Raw genomic sequence first — 7,160 nt, 5'->3', positions numbered from 1 at the left:
CTGCCCACCACTCTGTGGGCTCCAATGCCTAAGGCCCCCTCTTTGCCCAATCAGAAAATGTAGATAGTTAATTAGATTATGTCAGCTGTCTTGTTGCAGTCCTCTTCATAGTATTAATAATAACAATGACAATAGCTAAGTTATAGAGTGCTTCCTAAACACTTTACACATAAAACTCATGAGGAAGTGCTATTTAACAAATGAGGAAACAGGCCCAGAGCAGTTAAGTCACTTACCCAAGTCACACAGGGAGTAAGCATGGAGGCTAGGCCAACCCCAACTGGTGCTATGATTCCTGCTTTTAACCCCTACACTGTAATTCTGCTTTGTTTAAAAAGTTCCAAGGGAAAAAAAAAAAGCTTTTTAATGAGTGTTCTGCCTCATATCTTCACTTTACTAAGTCAGCCCTGACCTGGTGCTTTATTTATATACCTGTCTCCTTGGGCAACCTAAAGTTGCAGGCCAAGATGGTCCCCCAGATCTTCTGAAACCTTAAGGACACCTGAAGTAGGCAGAATACAGCGGGCGTGGCAAGGGGTGGGCGGCATTATCCCTTTCATTAATCACTAACTCTCAAATACCTTAGACGCCTGAGATGGCCCACCTGTGGAATGGGGAGGAGGAACAGTCCACTCTCAATGGTCCTGCCACACCCTCAGCCATCAGCACCTTGGTGGCTGTCACCATCCAGCACTCCAGCTCAAATATTTAGAGAACCCAGTCCCCTAGGCGCACTCTAGCCTCATACAACCTTGGTTAGAAGGGGTCGAGGGAGTGGTCTTGGCGCCTGGACCTCTGCGCGGAGGGGCATTAGGGTCGACGGTGGGGTACGGCGTGTGCCGCGCGCAGGTGGCCCGCCGCGTGGAGGCAGCGGCGCGGGGCGTCAAGGGGGTGCAGGGCGCCGAGGGGCGCGGGGCGGGCCCGCTGCTCCCGCGGCGGCTGTCAGGGGCCGGCGGCTCCCCCGAAGATGCAGCGCAGCATATTTTGCACATGAGTTCAGAGGAAGAGGAAGTGTAGCCGGCGGACGCGCGGCGGCGGCGGCGGCGGCGGCGGCGGCGGCGGCGGGGGCGCGTCGGGGCTGGAGCCGGAGCGCGCCGGGCTCAGGGCGCAGCGAGCGGGAGCGCGGCGGCCGCGGGCTCCGCGGAGGGACGGACGCACAGATCGCGGGAGGGACATATACCGGCGCACGCCGCGCAGCCGCTTCCCGCCCCCACCCACTGGTGCCCACGCCTTCCCCTTGCCGCCTGCTCTGTATGGCACAAACTTTCCTCCCGGGACGGAACACGCTGTCTCAGGGAGCCCGCGCCGGCGCCTTCTCCTCAGCCAGTCCCTAACGGTAGGTGGGCGCGCGGCAAGATTTGGGGTGTAGGCGGGCACAGGCCCTGCCATCTGGCCCCGCGGACCGGGACCTGGGCGGGCAGGAGGAGCTCCGCGTGGCGCCTCCCTGCAGGTTGCCGGGGCTGCCAGAGGGCCACCGCCCCCACCACCACATCCCCTACCGGGGTTGGATGGGTCAGCGGCGATCCACGACTCGCAACGCTCTTGGCCAACTTTTTTTGAAAAAAAAAAAAAAAAAAAAAAAAAAAATCAAATCATCCGTGGCACGCAATGGGGAGAGGCACCCTAGAGCAGTTTGTTAGGGGTCGTGGACTCTGCAGGCTCGGGGGTGCCTAAGAAGGAAGCAGAGGGGAAGCTTCGAGGCTACAGGTGGGTCTGGGACACTGCTGCAGGGGGTCCTTGGCAAAGATCTGGCTGGAGCCGGCTACGCAGTCCAGGTTCAGGAAGGCACGAGGCTGCGGTGGGGTGGGGGTAGGGGGTGGAGGCGCCTCTAGCCGCCCTTTTGCGTGCGCCCTGGGAGGTGGGTTTGTTCCTGGCGCAGGGGTTCTGGATAGATGGGAGCAGACCTGCCGTGTGTCCAGGGGAAGCGCCACAGCCACTGGAGGCACAGAGACTCGGGGCACGGGAAGTCCCCAGCGCTGAAAACGGCATCTCCCCTTCTGTAAGGGGACTTCTTTCCTCGTCCTAACCCGCTTTCCTAGGCTCAGGGGACTCCAGGGTAGGTCAGGTCTTGGCGGGGTGATAGTGACGTACATTTCAGAAAACCGATTGTCAGGCATGCAACACTCGCCCTTCCCCCTGACCAGAGCCCGTGCCCTTGACCTAGGATATCGCTGTCTTTGGCAGCGAGAACCGCGTGGAGGCCAAAGTGCTAAACCCAGGCACGCTCCCTGTTGCCTCCAGTTGCTTATGCTTAGTTAGCTGCGCTATGTGGTTGTGGGTGGTCCCCAGGGACACACTGAAAAGTGGCAGAGAGTTTGTTGGGGGGACTTAAACAAAGTGTGTGTGTGTGTGTGTGTGTATGTATGTGTATATATATATATATATATATATATATATTTAATCCGGCACAAATCTCTATATTTGAGTGGCCGCTCTGGGTTTCCAGCAACAGTCCCTTCTTGTAATCGGCACAGCTGTTTTCAGATGCTGGGCGCGCAGTCAGACTAGGCGTCTTCAGCCCCTGCCATCGTGTGTCATCTCAGGATAACCGAGGCCATGCCAGGAAGGAAGGCGGGAGTAATGTGGGTGACCTCTGAGCCTGTGGGTAGGGCACGCTGTGCACCCCACGTGTCCCTGGCTGCCAGGATTCCTAATTTGTATCTCTGAACAGCTGAATTCCCTACCAAGTTCAAGTGACCCCAGATGTCACCAAATCCCACGGAGGGGTTAAGCAACAAGCTGTTTAGGTCTCTTTGGTGCGTGTGTGCTAACCTCAGTTGAAATCACTTGAACCTCAGACTGACTCTGCATCCTCTTTTGCCTTCAGTGGGGTTTCTGGCCCTGAGAGCTGGGGCATTATCCTCTGTATATCATGTGGCTGGGTTGGTTTTTCTTTGTTAGTCTTTTGACTTAATGGACTTGGGGCGAATGGAAGTGGAGTGTTGTGCAGTTCGCTAATAGATTGGTGCAGGAATTGAAAGAGAACAAATTGGGAATGAGTTCTTTTTCTCCCTCTTGAGCAGGAATTTTTGGCTTCCATTCAAATAATTGCTTTGTCTGTAGGGAAACAGGCAGAAAATCTTTGGCATGAGTGATGTGAGTTCCTGTAAAGCTACTTGTATTCTTCCAATCTTCACTCTGCAGCAGAATTGAAACTATGTGGGCCCATGGCTTGGTGGGCATGGGTATCTTGTCAAGTTTCTAACTTGGTGGGCTAAGGAGAGGGCACTATGAGTTTTTCTTTCCCTGACCTATCTCATTTTTAAAAAATATAAACAACTTGCAAGAACAGTAACTACCCAAATACACATATCTAGGGTGTAATTTTGCAATATTGGCTTTATTACACATGTGGCGATTTATTCATCCCTCCATCAGTCCCAGCTTATTGTTTTATGCCCTTTAAAGTAAGTTACAGACATTGGCATAGGTCACTTCTAAACAGTTCAGTGCACATTTTATTATTCAGAGTTCATTATATGTTCGTGATTTTTTTTAGGGTAAAATTAAAATTTTTTTAATGTTTATTCATTTTTGAGAGACAGAGAGACAGAGCGTGAGTGGGTGGGGGTTGAGAGAGAGGGAGTCACAGATTCCCAAGCGGACTCCAGGCTCTGAGCTGTCAGCACAGAGACCGACACGGGACTTGAACTAACGGATGACGAGACGGATGGTAGGACGTCCAACTGACTGAGCTACCCAGGCACCCCTAAGGTAAAATTTATATACATATAATGAAATGCACAAATTTTTTTTTTTGAAATGCACAAATGTTGAGAGTCATGTTTGCATAATGTTTTGATAGATGTGTACACCTGTATAATCCTAGTCTCTGTCAAGATAGAAAATATTACCATCACCTCAGAAAGTTTCCTCATCCCCATTCCCCCTTTCAGCGGCAACCACTGCTGATTGTTTCCCACTGTTAGTTTAGTCTGTTCTTGAATTCCTATAAATGGAATTATGCAGTATTGTGTAAAGCTTCTTCCACTCAGCATATTTCTGAGATTCATCCATGTTGTATATGTCAGTATTTTGGTCTTTTTTTATTGCTTAGTTATATTCCAGGATATGTCCATATCACAGTTTGCTAACATATTCCCCCAGTTGATGGACACATGAGTCAGTCTCAGGTTATTGGGGTATGGTGAATGAAGCTGCTATGAATATTTGTGGACAAGTCTTCCTAGGGACATACGTTCTCATTTCTTGTGGGTAAATGCCTAAGAGTGGAATCGTTAGGTCATAGAAGAGGTGGATGTGAACCTTGTAAGAAGCTGCGGGATCTTTTTCCAACACGGTTGTACCATTTTACAGTCCCACCAGCAAAGAATACAAGTATGGGAGTCCAGATACGACAACCCTATTTTCCTATCCCAAAGTCAAGAGCATGGTTTGACCTGTGTTTGGGGGTTAGAGGGTACAGAAATTGGACGCTCGAGACAGTGCGAGACACGTTGTTTTCATAGGTGGAGCAGCTGTAAGAAATCCCTGACTCTGCCAGTGAATGAGTTTACACTTAAATTATTGCAGATGATCAGACAAATATTTTATTTGTAGAGATCTTCAGAGAAGGGAATTCCACAGGGGAATGTACCCTTGGTTGTGAAAGAAGATTGATTGAGTGCTTTCTATATAAAGAAAAATAACCCCCACACCCCACAGAATTCCAGTACACTTCTGCTTAGAAACTCCTGGGGGATTTCTGACGTATTGGTCTAGTTGATGTGAACTTGGTGGAGGAGATTCCCGTTGGATTTCACCGGCTTGCGCAGCTGGCTGCTGAACGCGGTTGTGTTTGCTTTGTGAGGCAGATCAGATTTGGCTTTTTGAAGGCTCAGAAAACAGCTTTCCTGTTAAAGTGATTTGGACTGTCAGTGAGAAACATGACCTATCGACACCCTCTTGTCGTCCTGGCTGAGAAAATGGGTCGGTTCCCCTCAGGTCCTCTTACCCATTAGTCCCATTCTGTGGACCAGCAGCCGAACCCAGTGTGGACTGATTTAGGAATAGGAATTGAGCCTCCCTGACTGCTTGCCACCCCAGAATGAAATATTTGCATCTGGCCAAGGTGTCTCAATGGGCTCAGATGACAGATAGTATAGAGTCTCAAGACATTGCCCCGTTTGGGGACTGTTCTGATCTGACAGCCTAGGACAGTGCCTGCCACAGAATGGGGGCACAGTAAACATTGGCTAAACGATGACTGGTGACTCATGATGGTACCCGTCTGGGTGATTGCCCATCTGGAGGTTGACAGTGAGTGCCAAGATGTCAGGGCCCCAAGATGTACTTCACTAGAGGTTACTTAACCATAGCCTGGGAAACAGGTTCAAAGTGTTCCCACCTCAGAAGACTTGCCAACCGTAAACTTCCATTCTAGTAGCACTGTTCTTATTTCATTACAGATTTTACAGTATTATTAACAAAATAATAATTAACCCCCCGATGCTTACTCTTTGCCAACACTGTTAGGCACTTTACGTGCGTTCTTTGGATTTAATCCACATGAGAGGCAAGTACTATTCTTATCTGCATGTTAGCCTTGAGGAAACTGAAGCTTAGTGAGGTTAAGTAACTTGCCCTAAGTTGACTTTTTCGTGTTTCCTAGATGTAAGGAAGAGACTGTGATGTTCTGGTTTTGCAAAGGAGATTTACGTCTATAAGCAAAGATTTCCAAAAACGTGAGGCCATGGTATAGTAGAAACATAAACTGGGTAGGGCACAACAGCATTGCAAGAAATGACACACTGGAATCATTTCTTTTTCTTTTCTGCTTTCTGGGTTTGGGGCAGCCAGGCCTGTATAGAGATACTGATTATTTTGGTGACAATTTACGATGTTGTCCGTTGAGTACGATTTTAGTTTTATTGGAAGAAAAGAAAGATGTTGCCAGCTGTTGAGTTTGAGGGTCTGTAGCTGAGCTGTCCTGTTCAGTGGCCACCAGCTACATGTGGCTATTTGCATTTAAATGTAAAGTGAATTAAAATGAAATAAAATTGCAGTTCAGCTCCTCAGTGTCACTAGCCACATTTCCAGTACTGTAGAGCCACATGTGGTTATTGGCATTGGAGTTGGATAGTGCAGAGGTGGAGTATTTTCACCATGGCTGAAAGCCCTATTTGATAGTGCTGCTCTATAGTAAGCATTTCTCCCTTTTCCTTTAGTTGAAGAGTTGGCAACACCCTTGGCTAAGGCTTAGGCTATTTTTCACTGACAAAGAGATAAATTTAGCCAGACATTTCTTTTATGTTTACCTTTTAAAGGTTTTGCATGTGTGTGATCTTTTTTCCCATTCACATTCAGTTTTCGACATAAATTTGAGTTTCCCTTTTCTCCTGGCCCCCCAAAGGGCCTTTCATTATTATCATTGCATATTTTACTAGGATGCTTTCTGTGAAAAGATCGGTACAGCAAGCAAGTGATGGCCACTGCTTGAGCCTTGTTAATTCCTTGCTCTCCAAATAAGAATTCGGTTGAGCTTTTAAATATGCATTTGTGTGACTTACTCCCCACCTGGGCTGAATTCAGGAAGAAGAATCGGCTCTCAGCGGGGCCAGAACCAAAGAGCTAGAAAATCAGGTCACATTCTACGCAAGATGGCTACCTGCCAAGACTGAGATGGAGGAGACACTGTTTGGGGGTATTGAGGGCTTTGCTTTGGAGTTTTCCTGGGTCTGACTGCCTTTGTGGCATAGGGAGTGCTGGAGAGGGCCCGGCAGCTTCCGTGTCCTGGTTGCACCAGACGATGAGGGGGATAGTGCCCTGGCTTGCCCTTCTTCTGTGGTTCAAAGGAGAGGGGACTCTAGCCCTCAGGTGTCATGGGGCACCAAGGCGAGCCAGTGGTGGAAAGTCCACATCAGCTGTGTGTTGCCTCGCTCGTCTGATACTGACCAACTCTTAAGTTACTTTGTGTAACCGTATTGGATGTTTTCACACTTTTTCAACCAGGAAACCATCTGGCTTTTATAACTAAAATGTCCCCTTTTGTTGTTCTGTAGGCAGACCCCCTTGATGGTGAGCATTTATTTTTCGCAGAGGATTTTCAGCTTCCATCCGTGTGTGTGTGTGTGTGTGTGTGTGTGTTGAAATTTCCTACTTTGTATTTCATCTTGAGGAATTGCGGATTCCTGAGGAATCCTTCAAGTTTTATGGAATGG

General features: G+C 48.7%; 1 protein-coding gene across 4 annotated transcripts in view; it reads left to right on the top strand.

The window, feature by feature from the left end:
• Positions 1 to 1,041: 1,041 nt before the first annotated feature.
• RFTN1 (raftlin, lipid raft linker 1) overlaps positions 1,042 to 7,160 on the top strand; it is a 207,719-nt gene continuing 201,600 nt past the window's right edge. Inside the window, exon 1 of one of the 4 annotated variants that reach the window (XM_045503715.1) lies at positions 1,042 to 1,336. The gene's annotated coding sequence lies outside the window, so the exon portion shown is untranslated. Of the gene's footprint in view, positions 1,337 to 1,641; positions 1,708 to 7,160 lie in introns of those variants that run through there. The other 3 variants (XM_045503713.1, XM_045503717.1, XM_045503718.1) reach the window with 3 other exon arrangements.

The sequence above is a fragment of the Leopardus geoffroyi genome, chromosome C2 (genome assembly GCF_018350155.1).
Source record: "Leopardus geoffroyi isolate Oge1 chromosome C2, O.geoffroyi_Oge1_pat1.0, whole genome shotgun sequence".
Taxonomy (NCBI): Eukaryota; Metazoa; Chordata; class Mammalia; order Carnivora; family Felidae; genus Leopardus; species Leopardus geoffroyi.
The sequence above is the reverse complement of the archived record's forward strand: the minus strand, read 5'-3'. Positions and strand labels throughout refer to the sequence as shown.